This window comes from Ranitomeya imitator, chromosome 5 (assembly GCF_032444005.1).
Source record: "Ranitomeya imitator isolate aRanImi1 chromosome 5, aRanImi1.pri, whole genome shotgun sequence".
NCBI classification, from domain to species: domain Eukaryota; kingdom Metazoa; phylum Chordata; class Amphibia; order Anura; family Dendrobatidae; genus Ranitomeya; species Ranitomeya imitator.
In genome coordinates, this window is record NC_091286.1 from 17,082,846 (window position 1) to 17,107,348 (window position 24,503).

The following is a 24,503-nucleotide window of genomic DNA, read 5'->3' on the forward strand; positions in this document are numbered from 1 at the left end:
AACTCAGCCAAAGGCAAAAAGGACACCCAATCATCCTGATCAGCAGAAACAAAACATCTCAGATATGTTTCCAAGGTCTGATTGGTTCGTTCAGTTTGGCCATTTGTCTGAGGATGGAAAGCCGAGGAAAAAGACAAATCAATGCCCATCCTAGCACAAAAGGCTCGCCAAAACCTCGAAACAAACTGGGAACCTCTGTCAGAAACGATGTTCTCTGGAATGCCATGTAAACGAACCACATGCTGGAAAAACAATGGCACCAAATCAGAGGAGGAAGGCAATTTAGACAAGGGCACCAAATGGACCATCTTAGAGAAGCGATCACAAACCACCCAAATGACCGACATTTTTTGAGAGACGGGGAGATCCGAAATAAAATCCATAGAGATATGTGTCCAAGGCCTCTTCGGGACCGGCAAGGGCAAAAGCAACCCACTGGCACGAGAACAGCAGGGCTTAGCCCGAGCACAAATCCCACAGGACTGCACAAAAGAACGCACATCCCGCGACAGAGACGGCCACCAAAAGGATCTAGCCACCAAATCTCTGGTACCAAAGATTCCAGGATGACCAGCCAACACCGAACAATGAACCTCAGAGATAACTCTACTCGTCCATTTATCAGGGACAAACAGTTTCTCCGCTGGGCAACGGTCAGGTCTATTAGCCTGAAATTTTTGCAGCACCCGCCGCAAATCAAGGGAGATGGCAGACAAAATTACCCCCTCTTTGAGAATACCCGCCGGCTCAGGCAAACCCGGAGAATCGGGCACAAAACTCCTAGACAGGGCATCCGCCTTCACATTTTTAGAGCCCGGAAGGTACGAAACCACAAAGTCAAAACGGGAGAAAAACAGCGACCAACGAGCCTGTCTAGGATTCAACCGTTTGGCAGACTCGAGATAAGTCAAGTTCTTGTGATCAGTCAAGACCACCACGCGATGCTTAGCTCCTTCAAGCCAATGACGCCACTCCTCGAATGCCCACTTCATGGCCAGCAACTCTCGATTGCCAACATCATAATTTCGCTCAGCAGGCGAAAATTTCCTGGAAAAGAAGGCGCATGGTTTCATCACCGAGCAATCAGAACCTCTTTGCGACAAAACAGCCCCTGCTCCAATTTCAGAAGCATCAACCTCGACCTGGAACGGAAGCGAAACATCTGGTTGGCACAACATAGGGGCAGAAGAAAAACGACGCTTCAACTCCTGAAAAGCTTCCACAGCAGCAGAAGACCAATTGACCACATCAGCACCCTTCTTGGTTAAATCAGTCAACGGTTTAGCAATACTAGAAAAATTACAGATGAAGCGACGATAAAAATTAGCAAAGCCCAGGAACTTTTGCAGACTCTTCAGAGATGTTGGCTGAGTCCAATCGTAAATGGCCTGAACTTTAACAGGGTCCATGTCGATAGTAGAAGGGGAAAAAATGAACCCAAAAATGAAACCTTCTGAACTCCAAAGAGACACTTTGACCCCTTCACAAACAAAGAATTAGCACGCAGGACCTGGAACACCATTCTGACCTGCTTCACATGAGACTCCCAATCATCCGAGAAGACCAAAATATCATCCAAGTATACAATCAGGAATTTATCCAGGTACTCTCGGAAGATGTCATGCATAAAGGACTGGAACACTGATGGAGCATTGGCAAGTCCGAATGGCATAACCAGGTACTCAAAATGGCCTTCGGGCGTATTAAATGCTGTTTTCCATTCATCGCCCCGTTTAATACGCACAAGATTATATGCACCACGAAGATCTATCTTGGTGAACCAACTAGCCCCCTTAATCCGAGCAAACAAATCAGACAGCAGCGGCAAGGGGTACTGAAATTTGACTGTAATTTTATTTAGAAGGCGGTAATCAATACAAGGTCTCAGCGAACCATCCTTCTTGGCCACAAAAAAGAACCCCGCTCCCAATGGCGACGATGACGGGCGAATATGACCCTTCTCCAAAGACTCCTTCACGTAACTCCGCATAGCAGCGTGCTCAGGCACAGATAAATTAAACAGTCGCCCCTTAGGAAACTTACTACCAGGAATCAAATCGATAGCACAATCACAATCCCTATGCGGAGGTAGGGCATTGGACTTGGGCTCATCGAATACATCCCGGTAATCAGACAAGAACTCTGGAACCTCAGAAGGGGTGGATGATGAGATAGACAGAAATGGAACATCACCATGTACCCCCTGACAACCCCAGCTGGACACAGACATTGATTTCCAATCTAATACTGGGTTATGGACTTGTAGCCATGGCAACCCCAACACAACCACATCATGCAGATTATGCAACACCAGAAAGCGAATATCCTCCTGGTGCACAGGAGCCATGCACATGGTCAGCTGGGTCCAATACTGAGGCTTATTCTTGGCCAAAGGCGTAGCATCAATTCCTCTCAATGGAATAGGACACTGCAAGGGCTCCAAGACAAACCCACAGCGCCTAGCATACTCCAAGTCCATCAAATTCAGGGCAGCGCCTGAATCCACAAATGCCATGACAGAATAGGAAGACAAAGAGCAGATCAAAGTAACGGACAAAAGAAATTTCGACTGTACCGTACCAATGGTGGCAGACCTAGCGAACCGCTTAGTGCGCTTAGGACAATCGGAGATAGCATGAGTGGAATCACCACAGTAGAAACACAGCCCATTCTGACGTCTGTGTTCTTGCCTTTCAGCTCTGGTCAAAGTCCTATCGCACTGCATAGGCTCAGGTTTATGCTCAGATAATACCGCCAAATGGTGCACAGATTTACGCTCACGCAAGCGTCGACCGATCTGAATGGCCAAAGACATAGACTCATTCAGACCAGCAGGCATAGGAAATCCCACCATGACATCCTTAAGGGCTTCAGAGAGACCCTTTCTGAAGATTGCTGCCAGCGTACCTTCATTCCATTGAGTGAGCACGGACCACTTTCTAAACTTCTGACAATAAATCTCTATCTCATCCTGACCCTGACACAGAGCCAGCAAATTTTTCTCTGCCTGATCCACTGAATTAGGTTCATCGTACAGCAATCCGAGCGCCAGAAAAAACGCATCAATATTACATAATGCAGGATCTCCTGGCGCAAGGGAAAATGCCCAGTCTTGAGGGTCGCCACGTAATAAAGAAATAATGATCTTAACTTGTTGAACTGGGTCACCAGAGGAGCGGGGTTTCAAAGCCAGAAATAGTTTACAATTATTTTTAAAATTCTAAAACTTAGCTCTATCTCCAGAAAATAACTCAGGAATAGGAATTTTAGGTTCTAACATAGGATTCCGAACCACTAAATCTTGAATATTCTGTACATTTATAGCGAGATTATCCATCAAAGAGAACAGACCTTGAATGTCCATGTCCACACCTGTGTTCTGAACCACCCTGATGTAAAAGGGAAAAGAAAGACAGAACACAGTGCAAAGAAAAAAAAATGGTCTCAGAACTTCTCTTTTCCCTCTATTGAGAAGCATTAGTACTTTGGACCTCCAGTACTGTTATGAACAGGTAATTCAGAACCACAATGGACATTGAAGTTCAGAGCACACAAAGTGACCTGACAATTACCAAAAACATAGGACGAGCTCTGAGACGTGGGAACTCTGCTGACCGCAATCCCTAATCCTATCCAACCACACTAAAGGTAGCCGTGGAGCGCTCCTGACCAGTCCTATGCGCCTCGAGCACAGCCTGAGAAACTAGCTAGCCCTGAAGATAGAAAAATAAGCCTACCTTGCCTCAGAGAAATACTCCAAATGAAAGGCAGCCCCCCACATATAATGACTGTGAGTTGAGATGAAAATACAAACGCAGAGATGAAATAGATTTAGCAAAGTGAGGCCCAACTTACTGAACAGACCGAAGATAGGAAAGATTGCTTTGCGGTCAACACAAAACCCTACAAACAACCACGCAGAGGGGGCAAAAAGACCCTCCGCACCGACTAACGGTACGGAGGTGCTCCCTCTGCGTCTCAGAGCTTCCAGCAAGCAAGAAAAACCAATATAGCAAGCTGGACAGAAAAAATAGCAAACAAAAATAACACAAGCAAAACTTAGCTTATGCAGGATAGACAGGCCACAGGAACGATCCAGGAGAAAGCAAGACCAATACTAGAACATTGACTGGAGGCCAGGATCAAAGCACTAGGTGGAGTTAAATAGAGCAGCACCTAACGACTTAACCTCATCACCTGAGGAAGGAAACTCAGAAGCCGCAGTACCACTCTCATCCACCAAAGGAAGCTCATAGACAGAACCAGCCGAAGTACCACTCACGACCACAGGAGGGAGCTTGGCCACAGAATTCACAACAGAACGCGCCCCCACCGCAGCATAGCTTTCCCTGTGTGTTCCGCCTTAATTACCATGCTCCGCCCCTCTCCTTGTGATGATTGACAGCCCTCCAAGCAGCGCTGTATGGAATAGTCAGCCCTGCGCACTAACAGTGGAAGAGCCGAGAGCTCAGTGAACGGCAGTGCATGCGGGAGCCCTCTGACCTCCATGAGTCCGCGGCAGCCAGATATAGCTGTCCGGGACTGGAGTAAAAATGACAAAGTCATAATTTCAAGTTCCGGAAAAGTTTAGTTTAGCATTTAATGCAAGTTTACCCCAAATAACTGGAGAAAACTGCCAGTTTGGGGTCTGATGTATTTTTTTTTTATAAATGTCCACCCTAAGTTCCAAGTATTCTACAAAGTGATGAAGTGTATCCTTGACCGTACATAGACGACGTGTCTACGTTTAGAGGCCGAGCGTCCACAAGTGACTGGAAACGCGTCGTGTTACATCATACTGTGCTCAGCCAACATTTCCTTCTGTATCTGAAGGGTCTGATTATTTCATTCAACTTATCATGTTTGTAGAAATAGAAAAATATCCAGAATATTCAAGATGCAATGAATAAGGATTAGATTCCGGAATACGTATGTGAGATTTGCACATTTTCTCGGTGCGACTTTTTAATTCTTCAATAATGACTTCTGAATTTTATATCAACACGCCGGATATTTTTCTACTTCTACAAATGCTTTCCTAACTGCGGCACTGCAGGTTTCCTTGCGTGATATCCATGGAGAAGGTGAGATGATATTTTTCCCTCTTTTTAACTTATGACCGTTGTCTGATTGACTTTGTTGTCTCCATTCACCGGTATTTCTGTAAAAAAGTAAAAACTGCTGAGGGGCCCCTAGCTTATACAGTGCAAATCGTGAAGCGTTACACCAGGGGAACACAGCACGGCGGCCGGAGGAGATTTCTAGAAAATTTCATTACATGAATCTATAGAGGATTTTTAGGAATCTCATCTACCTGATGATCCCGGGGGACATCTTCCTCCTTCTCTGGCCGATCCTGGGAATATAGAGGACTGGGACTTCTCTCCGGGGGATTTCTCGGACTGGATCCATCTATAGGAAATAACCGCAGTGACTGAATACATTGTCTATATGTGATGAGCAGATGATGGGGAATCTAGACGACTCTCAGACCTGTTCTCTACAACCCAGGAAGGTCTCCTCTTACCCGGAGATGTGATGGACCGGTGATCCTCCATCATGGCGTCCTTGTACAGATCCTTGTGTCCTTCTATATACTCCCACTCCTCCATGGAGAAATAGACGGTGACGTCCTGACACCTTATAGGAACCTGACACACACAATGACCCGCCATTAGCAGACCCCTCCCCCGGCGTTATTGTATAATGTCCCAGCATTCCCGGCAGCGCTCACCTCTCCGCTCAGCAGCTCAGTGATCCTATTGGTCAGTTCTAGGATCTTCTGCTCATGTATCAGTGAATGAGGTGGGGGCTCGGTGATGTCACTCGGGGTCCTGCTCCGCCCTCCTGACACACGGGGGATCACACACTTCCCAGACGACGTCTTCACTACTGTGTGATCCTGTGTATGGGGAGACGCCGATCACTACACAGAGGCCAAGAATCCTTCACCTTTCCCGTCATTTCCCTGCTTTACTCCTAGAGATCAGAGTGATGTGAAGATCTCACCTCTCCAGTGATCCAGTAGATTATCTCCAGGGTGAGGTCTAATATCTGAGCCGCCATGTGGTCTGTGTCCTGCTCCATCCTCGGGGGGTCATCGATGGAAAAGACCATTAAGGGAAAAGAGTCGTGAACATCAGGAACCTGAGGGAACAAGGAAGAAACTTGCATTTGAAATAACATAATTCATAAAGAATAGTAACTACAATGTCCTGCCCATGCTAAACTTTTTAATGTACCTCAAATCAGGAAAAATAAAATAAAGCACTACTTACCTTTTCTTGCTCCTAGTTTCTTTGGTGTTTAGGGCCCTGGACACAATTTCTGGTGTCAGCAAATGTTAGGACATTATGTGTCAGGTTCCAAAAGGGTATTGTGTGGCCGTGTTGGAAGTAACCATTTACTTCATGGAGATTAAAGGGAACCTGTCACCCCCAAAACCGAAGGTGAGCTAAGTCCACCGGCATCAGGGATTTATCTCCAGCGTTCGGTAATGCATTCTGTAATGTTGTAGATAAGCCCCCGATGTACGTGAAAGATGAGAAAAAGAGGTTAGATTATAGTCACCCAGGGGTGGTCCCGGTTCGATGGGCATCGCGGTCCGGGGCCTCCCATCTTCATAGGATGACGTCCTCTTCTTGTCTTCATGCTGCGGCTCCGGCGCAGGCGTACTTTATCTTCCTGTTGAGGGCAGAGCAAAGTACTGCAGTGCGCAGGCGCTGGACCTCTCTGACCTTTCCCGGTGCCTGCGCACTGCAGTACTTTGCTCTGCCCTCAACAGGACAAAGTACGCCTGCGCAGGAGCCGCAGCCTGAAGACAAGAAGAGGACGTCATCGTAAGAAGATGGGAGGCCCCGGACCGCGACGCCCATCGGACCGGACCGCAGCGGGACCGCCCCTGGGTGAGTATAATCTAACCTCTTTTTCTCATCTTTCAGGATACATCGGGGGCTTATCTACAGCATTACAGAATGCATTACAGAATGCTGTAGATAGGCCCCTGATGCCGGTGGGCTTAGCTCATCGTTGATTTTGGGGGTGACAGGTTCCCTTTAAATGTATTTAATGGACATAACATCAAAACCATAAAGTCTCATTCTGGATATTACTGTTTTTGCCTTTTAGAACCACTCACTGTGACGGAGTCGCTGCTCTTCAGGGGAGATATATCACTAATCAGGATGGCTGGCTTCTTGCTACTTACAAAAACCAGTCCCTGACAAAGAGCAAGAGTGATGGCAGCACGCAAGCTGGGAAAGAGCATCCAGGGAGCACAGAACAAGCCATGACAGTGACCGTGTATTGATAGGTCTTGTTATGAGCAGCTCCTTTGTGGCATGTCATGGCTCCTCTGTCCCGGCCTCTCACGCCATGCTCCTTAACATGTCACATAGAAGCTGTGAAGAAGCAGGCAGGGAGCACAGGGGGAGCAGAGATGCAGAGCAGAAAACAAGCCGCACCAATACACAGAAGCAAACTACCAGCCAGTGTTAAGGCTTTATCTGGTGGCATAAACAGCAAGAAACAAGTCATGCCCCCTGATCTGTGAATTAGCATTCTAGAAGGGAGAGGGAGCGCTCAGGAGCAGCAGAGAGTAGTTCTATAAATCACATATTCTAAACATTAACATCGATATGAGCCTTCATGGTGCTTGATGCCTTGTCAAGATAAACACATCTTAATCTTCCCTGAGTATCCCTTTAAGCATTGCATTATAATTTACAGCTATCTATACATCGTTTATATATACATTAGGGTATATTGAAATTGTAACACCAAGAAGGAAAAGTTGTGATATTATGGAAATCACATGATGGAGATATGTTACTTATATAAAAATTCTAAAAAAAATGGAGGCCACATTTTCAAAACAGCTTGATTTATTTAGTCTGGAGTATGAGCGCCCTGAGCAGCTGCTGACGAATCACGTCCCAGATGTGCTCGATGGGAGACAAGTCTGGAGACGGCTGCAGCCATGGGTCCATGTTTAAGCTATGCAGGGTGCTCACAGTATTACAGTGAAAACAGCTCCCGAGACACTGGAGAAATTAGCCGTCTGCGTGGCCTAAATCTGCTCTCATGGCATCTCTGGACTTGTCTCCATTGAGAACATCAGGAAAGTCATTGGTCAGTGATTACACAGGAGCTGCCAGCAGCGGATCTTGATGATTTGTCCAAGTGCATTCAGCAGCAGAAACTTCCTCGGACGACCATTAATGACCTCAGTGACAGCAGCCGAGACTGGAGGTGCCAGGATTTCAGCACGACGCTGAGACTCCAGACTGAATAAACAGATGTTTTTTGAAAATTTTGATTCCATTTCATTTGCAGATCAGTAATTGTCTATTTCTCCTGGGATTTCCAGAATTCCACAACTTTTCCTTCTTGTATACTGTAAGAAAGCAGGAGGTAAGGTCCTGGACGGCAGATATGTGTCACCGAGGTGTTTGGCCTCAGTGATGTAAAGACTTTAGTACTAACACTAGGATACTGAGAAACGTCTAATTTGACTGGGTTTTGGGTCCAGGATTTCGGAGCAACCAAAAAAGCCTGGGTGGGAAAGGTTGTTCCCATACTCGGAACCCAGGGGTTTAAGGCCTAATAACAGCAGATGTGTTAGCTCAGAAGAGTTTGTGCTGGAACTGAACAGAGGTGTTTGTCTGGTGAACGTGTTTAATACTACTTGGGCTAATTATGCCTGGAATACAGAGATTGGTGAGAGCACTACATTTACCTTGTTCATTGTGCCTGAAGAAAGGACTATTCATGTTATGCATTTGTACTGAAGGAAGGCTTTTTCCTTTTGGAGCTATAAAAGTTTATATAGACAGTAAACCTTATGCTGTTTTCATATAAAAACCCAGTGTATGTGTATCCAAATCTCTACCAGAGAGCCTAAAATATATATACACAGTGTAAAAATGGATTTGTATTTCCGCACTACAGTGCTTTTCTCCTTACACAGTATCGGGGTGTAGTCACACCGTCCCTGGTCGAGTCTGGAGGAAACGGACGTTTGGTGCTCGGTTGACCTGTCCACCTATCAGACGGGCAGATGTTTTGGTATACAGGCATATACTGATCTCTTCTGAGCTCAGCACCTTGTGTCCTGTGATCTGATGTGGTTGGGGCCTATAGGAATCTTGACTCCACTGCGCCCCCTGTAGTGACATCACTGACTGCAGCCAGACTGAGAGAAGATCTCGCCTACAAGTCACAGGTATCCGGACAGATCACTGGTCTGCAGATGGGACCTCCTGGTAGATACAGGACCTGTGGTGATGTCATGGTCATGTGATCAGTTACACACATGGGTGTATTAAATGCTAGTGCTTATAAGACCTTTGATGATGTCACAGTCATGTGATCTGTAACATGGATGGGATTGGTAGACTGTGGTGCAGACTTGCAGTACGTTGACGCCTGTCCTGTAGAGGAGCTGCTCTCTTCCCACTTGATCACTGAGGGATGTAACGTCTTTCCCAGGAATCTGCAATTTTGCTACGAAAAGTCCAATCTTTGGCAACTGATTTTAACGGGGCTCTAAACCTATCACTGCAGAGTCTGTGGGGTACAGAAGGCAGCCACCCTCGGAGAGCCGAGCATGTTACTCCCCGCTGCATCACTGTACGCTCCGACGTCAGAAGCCGGCCGCGTCGGCCGCAACTCATCAAACCGTTTTCTACAGAATTCTGGAGTAAAACTGAAATATGGCAAAATTATTTGCCAGATCCGGTGATTACGCCAGTCCAAGATACTTTTTAAAAAGTGTGAGAAGCTTAGCTGGGAGGGGTGGAGATGAGAGCAGGCGATCTCTTTATAATCATTTATGCCACAAAAGTGGCATGAATTATTATTAAAAAATGTTTGCCAGCTACTGACCAGGATACACATCTAGTGTTCGCACCCAGCAGTTAAAAGATTCAACAGTGTCTGTGTCACTAGTTTGTTTTCCCGGGCTAGGGGCTCCTTCACTAACCCTGCTCCCCAGATTACTTCTGATAGTAAAGACGCCAGGGCCAGGTACCTTCTAAATCAGCCCTTATCTGTCCCCTCCCCCTCCCATGAAAGTTGGGAATAGTTGTATATAAGAATACACAAGCTAGACAAACAAGGAACGACGTACAGGGATAAATGAAAATACCAATCATACTCACAAATAACGGAGTTGAGCACTGGGAAGTAAAAGGAAGCACAACCAAATAGGAGAGGATGAGGATATGCACACAGACAAATTACCAAGCAACAGTCTTTAGATCAATACTTCAAATGCCTCCACTCCACACTAGGCAGTATAAAACTAACACTGGCAATTCTGATTGCAAGAGTCCAGTATAAATAGCAGAGAGGAGTGGTCAATACTGAACAGCCATCCAAGCTGGGAGGCTTCAAAGACTCTAAGCTAAACAGTTTAACCCCTGCACTGCTAACATAACCCTGCACCATTTATTGTAATATGAAGAAGTGCAGTGTGTCTAAGCAGTGCAAGAGAAATCAGACACTGAGGTCTTCTGGCCCCTCTGTTAAAGTGACATTTGACACATCTTAATCCAGTGCTCCCTTCATTAAGACTGGAGTGAAAACCACAACTGTTGATGATTCAGGGCCATAGAGATATCAGAGGTGGAAGAACAGGTGGTGCACCATTTGCAAACTGGCATATTCGATGACTGTCCACTTGCATTCCGAAACTGCACTTAGCCGAATGGCGGCACAGGCTCTAACAGAGCTTTTTTAATGTTAACCTGATATAAAGTAGTGAGCGGCTTTTGGAAACCCATCAGAAGAATGGGGCGGCCATTTCATTAGCCACTTTAAGGCTTTAGAAGCCTGAAGCAGTTAAAGGTGACAAACATGGAACCCGTGCACAGCAAGTTGTGTAGACATTGCAGTGCAATTGGTGATTCTTCTTATCGTGTTCCATGTGGAATCTGCTGTAGACGATGCCGTGTTCACACACCCTGGAGCTCGTTAGTTGTTTTTTGTAGTTTGATACTGTATCGTGTGACCTCAGTTTGCGTCATTTCTGTCCTGTAATCCTCCATGTTGTGAAGAAGTATACAGCGCTCAGCATGAATGAGTACACCCCAATAGATTTGTCAGAGAACCTTTAGTTTCCTTTCAGAATCAACATTTTGTTTGGAACATCACACCACAAAATACTCCCATGATTGTCGGCCATTGATTGCAAACAAGATTTGTTATTTGCACGGCCAAAAAAAAGTACTTTCCTAACAAATTCATTCAAGACAGTGTTGCAAAAATGAGTAAACCCCAATGAAAGTCTTAGGAGCAAAGTTAAGGTTTGCCTATGGACGCGTTCATGATTTTGGCTTTCTGTAAGAACATAGAGGTTTCCTAAATTTTAGTAGGAAAGTTGTAGAACCTGATGTCGCATCTCCAGTTACTGCAGTGATTAAGTGACCTTCATGGAAGACTTCATGCTACTCGAACCACAGGAAGCAGGAATCACAGACCAACTCCATTATTGTACCCGTCTATGTTTTAGGCCGGGTTCAGATTAGTGTGTGCAAAATCATCCGTCTTTCAACAAGAAAACAGACGATTCTACATCTGTACTGTCATCCATAGACCATCCCCATATACATCCCTATGTCTGCTTTGTACATCCGTGTGCCATCCCTATGTCTGCTTTTGTATAACCGTGTGCCATCTCTATGTCCAGTTTTGTATATCCATGTGCCATCCCTATGGCCAGTTTTGTATATCCATGTGCCATCCCTATGGCCAGTTTTGTATATCCATGTGCCATCCCTATGGCCAGTTTTGTATATCCATGTGCCATCCCTATGGCCAGTTTTGTACATCCATGTGCCATCTCTATGGCCAGTTTTGTACATCCATGTGCCATCCCTATGTCCGGTTTTGTATATCCATGTGCCATCCCTATGTCCGGTTTTGTACATCCATGTGCCATCCCTATGTCCGGTTTTGTACATCCATGTGCCATCCCTATGTCCGGTTTTGTACATCCGTGTGCCATCCCTATGTCCGGTTTTGTACATCCGTGTGCCATCCCTATGTCCGGTTTTGTACATCCGTGTGCCATCCCTATGTCCGGTTTTGTACATCCATGTGCCATCCCTATGGCCAGTTTTGTACATCCGTGTGCCATCCCTATGTCCGGTTTTGTACATCCGTGTGCCATCCCTATGTCCGGTTTTGTACATCCGTGTGCCATCCCTATGTCCGGTTTTGTACATCCGTGTGCCATCCCTATGTCCGGTTTTGTACATCCGTGTGCCATCCCTATGTCCGGTTTTGTACATCCATGTGCCATCCCTATGTCCGGTTTTGTATATCCATGTGCCATCCCTATGTCCGGTTTTGTACATCCATGTGCCATCTCTATGTCCAGTTTTGTACATCCGTGTGCCATCCCTATGGCCAGTTTTGTACATCCGTGTGCCATCCCTATGTCCGGTTTTGTACATCCGTGTGCCATCCCTATGTCCGGTTTTGTACATCCGTGTGCCATCCCTATGTCCGGTTTTGTACATCCGTGTGCCATCCCTATGGCCAGTTTTGTACATCCGTGTGCCATCCCTATGTCCGGTTTTGTACATCCGTGTGCCATCCCTATGTCCGGTTTTGTACATCCGTGTGCCATCCCTATGTCCGGTTTTGTACATCCGTGTGCCATCCCTATGTCCGGTTTTGTACATCCGTGTGCCATCCCTATGTCCGGTTTTGTACATCCGTGTGCCATCCCTATGTCCGGTTTTGTACATCCGTGTGCCATCCCTATGTCCGGTTTTGTACATCCGTGTGCCATCCCTATGTCCGGTTTTGTACATCCATGTGCCATCCCTATGTCCGGTTTTGTATATCCATGTGCCATCCCTATGTCCGGTTTTGTACATCGGTGTGCCATCCCTATGTCCGGTTTTGTACATCCGTGTGCCATCCCTATGTCCGGTTTTGTACATCCGTGTGCCATCCCTATGGCCAGTTTTGTACATCCGTGTGCCATCCCTATGTCCGGTTTTGTACATCCGTGTGCCATCCCTATGTCCGGTTTTGTACATCCGTGTGCCATCCCTATGTCCGGTTTTGTACATCCGTGTGCCATCCCTATGTCCGGTTTTGTACATCCGTGTGCCATCCCTATGTCCGGTTTTGTACATCCGTGTGCCATCCCTATGTCCGGTTTTGTACATCCGTGTGCCATCCCTATGTCCGGTTTTGTACATCCGTGTGCCATCCCTATGTCCGGTTTTGTACATCCATGTGCCATCCCTATGTCCGGTTTTGTACATCCGTGTGCCATCCCTATGTCCGGTTTTGTACATCCGTGTGCCATCTCTATGTCCGGTTTTGTACATCCATGTGCCATCCCTATGTCCGGTTTTGTACATCCATGTGCCATCCCTATGGCCAGTTTTGTACATCCATGTGCCATCCCTATGTCCGGTTTTGTATATCCATGTGCCATCCCTATGTCCGGTTTTGTACATCCGTGTGCCATCTCTATGGCCAGTTTTGTACATCCGTGGGCCATCCCTATGGCCAGTTTTGTACATCAGTGTGCCATCCCTATGTCCGGTTTTGTACATCCGTGTGCCATCTCTATGGCCAGTTTTGTACATCCGTGTGCCATCCCTATGGCCAGTTTTGTACATCCGTGTGCCATCTCTATGGCCAGTTTTGTACATCCGTGTGCCATCCCTATGGCCAGTTTTGTACATCAGTGTGCCATCCCTATGTCCGGTTTTATACATCCGTGGGCCATTCCTATGTCCGGTTTTGTACATCCGTGTGCCATCCCTATGTCCGGTTTTATACATCCGTGTGTCATCCCTATGTCCGGTTTTGAACATCCGTGTGCCATCCCTATGTCCGGTTTTGTACATCCATGTGCCATCCCTATGGCCAGTTTTGTACATCCGTGTGCCATCCCCAATCCCACAATGTCTGTCCACTATTTCTTCCTTCTTCTCCGCTAGATTTCTAAAACTGTATATGGAAAAAAACAGAATTCATCGTCTTTCCCCCATCCCATTCGACCACCCCAACGAACCTATCCATTACAGTAAATGGCTGCCCACTCTCCCCAGTCCCACAAGCTCGCTGCCTCAGGGTAATCCTTGACACCGATCTCCCCTTCAAACCACATATCCAAGCCCTTTCCACTTCCTGCCGCCTTCAACTCAAAAAATATTTCACGGATCCGTACATTCCTCAACCAAGAATCTGCAAAAACCCTAGTCCATGCCCTCATCATCTCTTGCCTTGACTACTGCAACCTCCTGCTCTGTGGCCTCCCCTCTAACACTCTCGCACCCCTCCAATCTATTCTAAACTGCCCGACTAATCCACCTGTCCCCCCGCTATTCCCCGGCCTCTCCCCTCTGTCAATCCCTTCACTGGCTCCCCATTGCCCAGAGACTCCACAACAAAACCCTAACCATGACGTACAAAGCCATCCACAACCTGTCTCCTCCATACATCTGTGACCTCGTCTCCCGGTACTTACCTACCCGCAACCTCCGATCCTCACAAGATCTCCTTCTCTACTCCCCTCTTATCTCCTCTTCCCACAATCACATACAAGATTTCTCTCGCGTATCACCCCTACTCTGGAACCCTCTACCCCAACATATCAGACTCTCGCTTACCATCGAAACCTTCAAAAAGAACCTGAAGACCCACCTCTTCCGACAAGCCTACAACCTGCAGTAAACAATCGTTTTGTACATCCGTGTGCCATCTCTATGCCCATAAATTTAAGTTTTGCCTATATTTCATTCACTTCACCAACTTAGACTGTTTAGCACTGATGCATCACACACAAATCGGATTACAAAAATATTTACACACCGGTTGTAATGTAACAAAATATGTAAAAAGCCAAGGGGGTGAATACTTTCGCAAACCACTGTGTACTGCTTTCAGTATGACTACTCATATAGTCATATTGTATATCCTCCAGTGCTGTCATATATCAGAGCCGCAGCCTACCTCGAGGCCAGAAGGTGTTCAGTGCTCAGAGACATGGCCGAGGTGAGGAGGCTGAGCCCGACCACCACTGAGCAAGAAATAGAAGTACAAGATGTTCAGTGCTCAGAGATACGGCCGAGGTGAGGAGGCCGAGCCCGACCACCGCTGAGCAAGACACAGAAGTACAAGGTGTTCAGTGCTCAGAGACACGGCCGAGGTGAGGAGGCTGAGCCCGACCACCACTGAGCGAGACACAGAAGTACAAGGTGTTCAGTGCTCAGAGACACGGCCAAGGTCAGGAGGCTGAGCCCGACCACCACTGAGCAAGAAATAGAAGTACAAGGTGTTCAGTGCTCAGAGATACGGCCGAGGTGAGGAGGCCGAGCCCGACCACCGCTGAGCAAGACACAGAAGTACAAGGTGTTCAGTGCTCAGAGACACAGCCGAGGTGGAGGCTGAGCCCGACCACCACTGAGCGAGACACAGAAGTACAAGGTGTTCAGTGCTCAGAGACACGGCCGAGGTGAGGAGGCTGAGCCCGACCACCACTGAGCAAGACACAGAAGTACAAGGTGTTCAGTGCTCAGAGACACGGCCAAGGTCAGGAGGCTGAGCCCGACCACCACTGAGCAAGAAATAGAAGTACAAGATGTTCAGTGCTCAGAGATACGGCCGAGCTGAGGAGGCCGAGCCCGACCACCGCTGAGCAAGACACAGAAGTACAAGGTGTTCAGTGCTCAGAGACACGGCCGAGGTGAGGAGGCTGAGCCCGACCACCACTGAGCGACACACAGAAGTACAAGGTGTTCAGTGCTCAGAGACACGGCCGAGGTGAGGAGGCTGAGCCCGACCACCACTGAGCAAGACACAGAAGTACAAGGTGTTCAGTGCTCAGAGACACGGCCAAGGTCAGGAGGCTGAGCCCGACCACCACTGAGCAAGACGCAGAAATACAAGGTGTTCAGTGCTCAGAGACATGGCCAAGGTGAGGAGGCTGAGCCCGACCACCACTGAGCAAGACGCAGAAGTACAAGGTGTTCAGTGCTCAGAGACACGGCCAAGGTGAGGAGGCTGAGCCCGACCACCACTGAGCAAGACACAGAAGTATAAGGTGATCAGTGCTCAGAGACACAGCCGAGGTGAGGAGGCTGAGCCCGACCACCACTGAGCAAGACACAGAAGTACAAGGTGTTCAGTGCTCAGAGACACGGCCAAGGTGAGGAGGCCGAGCCCGACCACCACTGAGCAAGACACAGAAGTATAAGGTGTTCAGTGCTCAGAGACATTGACAAGGTGAGGAGGCTGAGCCCGACCACCACTGAGCAAGACACAGAAGTAAGGGGGGTTCAGTGCTCAGAGACACGGCCAAGGTCAGGAGGCTGAGCCCGACCACCACTCAGCAAGACACAGAAGTACAAGGTGCTCAGTGCTCAGAGACACGGCCGAGGTGAGAAGGCTGAGCCCGACCACCACTGAGCAAGACACAGAAGTATAAGGTGGTCAGCGCTCAGAGACACGGCCAAGGTGAGGAGGCTGAGCCCGACCACCACTGAGCGAGACACAGAAGTATAAGGTGATCAGCGCTCAGAGACACGGCCGAGGTGAGGAGGCTGAGCCCGACCACTACTGAGCAAGACACAGAAGTACAAGGTGTTCAGTGCTCAGAGACATGGCCAAGGTGAGGAGGTTGAGCCCGACCACCACTGAGCAAGACACAGAAGTATAAGATGGTCAGCGCTCAGAGACACGGCCAAGGTGAGGAGGCTGAGCCCGACCACCACTGAGCGAGACACAGAAGTATAAGGTGTTCAGTGCTCAGAGACACGGTCGAGGTGAGGAGGCTGAGCCCGACCACCACTGAGCAAGACACAGAAGTATAAGGTGGTCAGCGCTCAGAGACACGGCCAAGGTGAGGAGGCTGAGCCAGACCACCACTGAGCAAGACGCAGAAGTACAAGGTGTTCAGTGCTCAGAGACACGGCCGAGGTGAGGAGGCTGAGCCCGACCACCACTGAGCAAGACACAGAAGTACAAGGTGTTCAGTGCTCAGAGACACGGCTGAGGTGAGGAGGCTGAGCCCGACCACCACTGAGCAAGACACAGAAGTACAAGGTGTTCAGTGCTCAGAGACACGGCCAAGGTGAGGAGGCTGAGCCCGACCACCACTGAGCAAGACACAGAAGTATAAGGTGGTCAGCGCTCAGAGACACGGCCAAGGTGAGGAGGCTGAGCCCGACCACCACTGAGCAAGACACAGAAGTATAAGGTGTTCAGTGCTCAGAGACACCGCCAAGGTGAGGAGGCTGAGCCCGACCACCACTGAGTAAGACACAGAAGTACAAGGTGTTCAGTGCTCAGAGACACGGCCAAGGTGAGGAGGCTGAGCCCGACCACCACTGAGCAAGACACAGAAGTATAAGGTGGTCAGCGCTCAGAGACACGGCCAAGGTGAGGAGGCTGAACCAGACCACCACAGAGCAAGACACAGAAGTACAAGGTGTTCAGTGCTCAGAGACACGGCCGAGGTGAGGAGGCTGAGCCCGACCACCACTGAGGAAGACACAGAAGTACAAGGTGTTCAGTGCTCAGAGACATGGACGAGGTGAGGAGGCTGAGCCCGACCACCACAGAGCAAGACACAGAAGTACAAGGTGTTCAGCGCTCAGAGACACGGCCGAGGTGAGGAGGCTGAGCCCGACCACCACTGAGCAAGACACAGAAGTATAAGGTGGTCAGCGCTCAGAGACACGGCCAAGGTGAGGAGGCTGAGCCCGACCACCACTGAGGAAGACACAGAAGTACAAGGTGTTCAGTGCTCAGAGACACGGCCGAGGTGAGGAGGCTGAGCCCGACCACCACTGAGCGAGATACAGAAGTATAAGGTGTTCAGTGCTCAGAGACACCGCCGAGGTGAGGAGGCCGAGCCCGACCACCACTGAGCAAGACACAGAAGTACAAGGTGTTCAGTGCTCAGAGACATGGGCGAGGTGAGGAGGCCGAGCCCGACCACCACTGAGCGAGACATGCACAAAACTGCACTTTTACTTTCTTACATATTTAGGTTTATTAACAGTTACGACTGATGACAGCATTGGAGACGTAAAATCATCAAAAATACAAATTGCCTTATAGCAGGTGAATCAATTGCGCTACACAGAGCTGAAGCTCCACCATATGTAGCACAGGCGATTGGATGATCGCAGCTTCTAGCCTCCTAATGAGACTACTGAAGCAAGTAAAAAGTTGAAGTTGTTGTTTTTTTTAAAAAAGAAAAATTCAAATCACCCCCATTTGCCCCATTCAAAATAAAACAATTAAAACAATACACATATTTGGTATCACCGTGTTTAGAATCGCCCGGTCTATCAAAATCTAAAGTAAATTAATCCAACGGGTAAACGGCGTAATGAGAAAAAAATTAAAGCCAGAATTACGGTTTTTGGTCCATGAAACATTGCATTAAAATGCAATAACGGGCGATTAATAGAACGTATCTGCACCAAAATGATATCAATAAAAAAGTCAGCTTGGTATGAAAAAATAATACCTCATCCAGCCCCAGATCCCAAAAAATGGCAACGCTGTGGGTCTCAGAAAATAGCGCTATTTTTGTTTTTTTTCAAACATTTGATTTTTTGTCACCACTTAAATAAAAAAGAACCTAGACATGTTTGGTGTCTGTGAACTCGCAATGACCTGGGGAATCATAATGGCAGCTCAGTTTAAGCATTTAGGGAACATGGTAAAAACAATTTGTGGAATTGAACTTTTTTTTTTTAAGTTTCACAGCACTTTGAATTTGTTTCCCGCTTTCCAGTACACGATATGGTAAAACCAATGGGGTCATTGAAAAGTAAAACTCGACTCGCAAAAAACAAGCCTTACATGACCATATTGACCTGAAAAATTAAAAAAAAAGTTATAGCTGTGTGAATAAGGGGAGCGAAAAATGAAAACGGAAAAAAGGAAAACCTCAAGGTTGTGCAGGGGTTAAATACTTAAAGGTTCAATATAAACCTCACCAAAAAGTGACATTCAACAGAAAGCAGAAATGTCATTTTCTAAAATAACCAGATAATAAGATCGAATAAGGCTGAGTTCCCAGAATGAGTATTTTCACTGCGCAAAAAACCGCAGCATCTTCCAGTTCCAGCAAAGTGGATGTGATTTACAGAGATCTCGTGCGCACTGTGCTTTTCACTACGCTGCATAAAACGACCTGCGGTGCGGGTTTGAAATCTGCTGCTTGTTAATTTCCCTTGTGGGCACGGCGAGTCGATTTTCATAAAGTTGCATTTGATGCAGAAAAACTTCGGGTAAAAAACGCACTGTACTAAAAACGTTAAAAAAAAAAAAAGCAAATACAAAAAAAGTTGTTTTTTTTTTTAGAGTAAACCCTATATATGCATATACGTGTATCTATCTATATAATCGTCTAAGGGGTACTTCCGTCTGTTTGTCTGTCTGTAATGGAAATCCCACGTCGCTGATTGGTCGCTGCCACGAATTGGCCCCTCCCTACTCCCCTCCAGTCAGCGCCAGTGTGGCGCCCCATCCCGGACCAACTTTTTACTATTGATGCTAAGTCATCTGGGTAATTTCGTAATGCATCACTGGGAACAGAAGCTGGCGGCCGCATCACGCGCATCGGGACAGCTTCGGTGGACGACGGAGGGTGAGTATATAACTATTTTTTATTTTAATTCTTTTTTTAATAGGGATATGGTGCCCACACTGCTATATACTACGTGGGCTGTGTTATATACTACGTGGGCTGTGTTATATACAACGTGGCTTGTGCTATATACTACATGGCTGTGTTATATACTGCGTGGGCTGTGTTATATACTGCGTGGGTAGTTTTAGATACTGCGTGGCCTGTGTTATATACTACGTGGGCTGTGTTATATACTACCTGGTCTGTGCTATATACTACGTGGGCTGTGCAATATACTATGTGGGCTGTGCTATATACTACGTGGCTGTGCTATATACTACGTGGCTGTGCTAAGCGCAATGTACATACATACATACATATCCTAGAATACCCGATGCGTTAGAATCGGGCCACCATCTAGTTTATATATATATATATACCGTATTTTCCGATGTATAAGACGACTTTTTAACCCCTGAAAATCATCTCAAAAGTCGGGGGTCATCTTATACGCTGGGTACGGCGTGTGCAGGGAGCGGTCCTGGATGGTTCCTAGGGTCTGGAGGAGAGGAGACTCTCCTTCAGGCCCTGGGATCCATATTCATGTAAAAAAAGAATAAAAATAAAAAATATGGGATATACTTACCCTCCGTCGGCCCCCCGGCTCTCAGCGGTGCAAGCGGCGGCCTCCGTTCCTAAGGATGCATTGAGAGAAGGACCTTAGATGACGTCACGGTCACATGACCACGACGTCATTTCCGGCCTTCGCGCAATGCATCCTTAGGAACGGAGGCCGCCACTTGCACCGCTGAGAGTCGGGGGCCGACGGAGGGTAAGTATATCCCATATATTTTTTTTTTTATTCTTTTTTTTTCTACATGAATATGGATCCCAGGGCCTGAAGGAGAGTCTCCTCTCCTCCAGACCCTGGGAACCATCCGGACCGCACACGCCGTATAAGATGACTGGGCGTATAAGATGACCCCCGTCTTATACGGCGAGTATATCCCAAACTCCATATTTTATATGGAAAAGTTGGGGGTCGTCTTATACGCCCAGTCGTCTTATACACCAGAAAAAACAGTATATATAATAGTAAGAGCATGCTATGAATAATGTGAAATCCAAAAGTCATATACTTAGTGCTGCGGCAGAAATCTGTGCGTTTCACTGTCTCATGGGAGCTTCCTCAGGGGTAATAAAATACTACAACTTGCCCCGACAAAAAACACAAGCCCTTTTTTACGGCTCTTTTGGCTGACAAATAAAAAAAAAAGTTATAGCTATTGGAAGAAAGTGAGAGAGAAAAAAACAAAAGTCCTTATCTGGGCGCGAGCGTTTAGTCTTATTTGCAATCATGTAACACTGTTCTTCTGAACCAAAAACCAATGCAAGAAATCGAAAAGTTTCTCTTACTTAGCTCTGGTGGTGAAATGAGTTGAGCTCGGGCCGCTCCGTCTTACGGTCGGATCCGCGGTGTCCGGACGCAGCAGCCTGGCAGCACTTCTGGGCCGGCTGAGGATGGCTAATGGCTACACGCCATAGGGTGTCATGCTAGTTTCTTTCTCGATGCCGTGAGACGGTCAGGTCTGAATCTGTGGAAGGGTGGGACTCCCGGGAATCGCTCACTGAATATTACAGAATCTGCCGTCAGCTTTACACCAGACATCTGGACTTACGAGATTAAAAAAATGCCTTAAGAAAGAATAGTCAGCCGAGCAAATGGCTAGAAACAGATAAGAAGAAACATCTAACAACATATGTGATAGCACAGCAAAAACCAAAGTGGCTGTAAAAAGGAAGCGAAAGAGTTAAAGGGAACATCAGCCCAAACTGACTGTATAGACCGCGCACTAAGGCTGCTGTCACACGGTCAGTATTTGGTCAGTATTTTACATCAGTATTTCTAAGCGAAAACCAGGAGAGGAACAATTAGAGGAAAAGTATAATAGACACATATGCACCACTTCTGTATTATCACCCACTCCTGGTTTTGGCTACAAATACTGATGTAAAATACTGACCAAATACTGATAGTGTGACGGCAGCCTGACAGTTCCAGCAAAGCGGATGTGATTGTATGAAAACTCATCCAGATGGGGCTTTTAATGACGCTGTTAAATTATGTGTTTTTTGTGTCTTTCTTCCCTTTAGTCTTGTATGGGGAGCTTAAAATAAAAAAGGAAGGCGTCCACACTGTAAAAAAAAAAAAAAAAGTAAGGCGTCGTCCCGGACACATTGATAACAAATATATGTACTCTTTTTTGTTGTTTTTTTTTACAAAAATAAATGTATTTATTGGAATACCGTAATATTTTTTCTTTCTCTTTTTTTGTTCATTATTTTGGGTTTTTTTAATATATTTTTTACACTTTTTAATATTTTTTTTAACTTTTTTACATTGTCCCAGGATGGGACACCACAGTACACAGACAGATTGCTGATCTGATACTCTGCAATGCTTCTGTACTGCAGACCATCAGATCAGCGTCTTGACAGGCAGGGAAGAGCCACCGTCCCTAAAGGACCCCGCAGCCATTTCAGCTGCCAGGGGCCTCCATGGAGACCATCAGCATAAGGCGATCACATCGTGGTGTGTTGATGGAAGCACACAGGGAGCTCACTCCCTGTGCGGTCTTCTCGATGTTGCTGTCACTATTGACAGCGGCATCAGAAGGGTTAAATGCCAGCGATCGGTGCTAGCACTGATAGTGAGCGTTGCTGCAGGGTGTCACCTTTCACGTAGAGCGGACACCCGCATATGATCAAGATTCTGCTCAGCGTGAACCCCCGCAATCGCGGCATACGGCACTTTGCCGGAATGCGGCTCCCGCAGCACCGTACATATAGGCCGCATGTCGGAAGGGTTAATGGTCATTTTAAAAAATGTATGTGATTCATTCCCTTATTGAAAAATAAAGAAAAATATACCAAGAAAGAGCATTGAATATTTTAAGAATTGTTTAATAAGTTAGAGTAGAGTAGGGCCCGACCAAAAGAGTCTCCTTGTCGCGGTGGTGGATGAAAAAATCTTTTGGCCAAAACAAAATCTGCTGGCTATATGTGTGATCTGGTGATGGGAACTGTTAATGTGTGATTGGGGAGGACGTGGTGCAGATGTGGAGTTTTTCCATGAGTGGGCGGTGGGACTGTGGAAGGTTTAAGGGGTGGAGGCGGGGCAGGAGTGGAGTCTCAAGGGGGCTACGAAAATGTTGCCAGTATGGGGCCTCGAAATTCCTAGTGACAGCCTTGGGTGTATCTAATTCTGTCATGTGTAGTACAAACCACATGGCCATGTATCTAATCCAGTCATGTGTGATACTGACTGCTGAACTTTAACACAGGTTAACAAGTAAAGAGACGTTATGTATCCGCAAGAAGAACAACCTATAAGTAGGACACACAACTATATTTATGGTAAATAGAATATTAGATTTTATTTGTTACATTTCATAGAAGAATAGATTAAAATCAGGGGAAAATATCCCCAACAGAGGTGATAGGAAAGATATATATCTTGGTACCGTGTTAGCCAGTAGATAGAAAAATATTTAAAATTGAGAGTCCTCAGTGGTTGATACCTTTTAATGGCTAACTGAAAAGATGGGAACAAATTGCAGCTTTCGAGACTACGCAGGTCTCTTCATCAGGCACAGACTAACAGAAATTCTGAAGGATCACATATTTATGCACAATACAGCCCAGAAATAATGCCATAGATAAGACAGGTGACGTGAAGCAGAACTACCATTATGTGAGAGTTATAAACCGTTGTGTCCATAAATATTGGAACAGTTCATAGATAAGGAGTGTGAATGTTTTATTGTCCTCTGATTGGGGTCTGGTTCTGTGTTGTGATGCCCCTATGCCTGATGAAGGGACCTGTGTAGTCTTGAAAGCTGCAATTTGTTACCATCTTTTCAGTTCGCCATTAAAAGGTATCAACCACTGAGGACTCTCAATTCTAAATATTTTCCCAACAGAGGTAAAATTAATGCAGGGTGTGGGGGCAATAATAGAAAAATCATATAGAAATGTACATATTATAAAGTGCACACCTTGTGTATAACCGGAAACTTAAAGCACTAACCCTTAGTGATCAGGAAGTAATATCTGGTCACTTAGAGATCAATAATCCATTTTAGGAAACAGAACAATCAAGTTACTAAAATATTTGTTTATAATCCTATGATAAAGTAAAATATTTTTTTTATATGTGCATCAGGGTAAAAACACAAGAATCAGCAATATACTATTATTATTATTATTTTTATTTATCATTATGGCGCCATTTATTCCATGGCGCTTTACATGTAAGGAGGGGTATGCATAATAGAAACAAGTACAATAATCTTAAACAATACAAGTCATAACTGGTACAGGAGGAGTGAGGACCCTGCCCGCGAGGGCTCACAATCTACAAGGGATGGGTGAGTATACAGTAGGTACACAATACAATATACACAAAATGTCATTAGCCAGAGAAAAATAATAATAAATATACATAAATGAAGGTTTCTATGCAGTGTTGTATAGCTTTAAATATGATTTAGTCACGTAAGAAATTGTAAACAACCCAATGGTCCTACCAATCTAATATAAAGTGACAAGTGCCAACGAAAGCAATTATAAAATTTTAAACATACAAGAAAAATATATAGAGACTACATTGCCCGGAATGGAGACACAGACTGATTCTGTACAAACCCCACAGCACTGCACCTGCCCAACGCGCGTTTCGCCTTCAGCTTTATCAAGGGAACCTGGCATGGGCACATGGCTGTGGATGTGCGGGGGTGACGGCCTCCCTGAATCCTGGCATACTTCAATGCTTCTGTGGTCAGGAGATTCCTTCTACCCAGGGGTGAAGCAGACCCACTGC

General features: G+C 46.4%; 1 pseudogene; it reads right to left on the reverse strand.

Annotated features, from left to right (window-relative positions):
* The window catches only part of LOC138637641 (zinc finger protein 91-like), a 79,611-nt pseudogene extending 70,417 nt beyond the window's left edge, over positions 1-9,194 (reverse strand).
* Between the last annotated feature and the right edge of the window lie 15,309 nt (positions 9,195-24,503).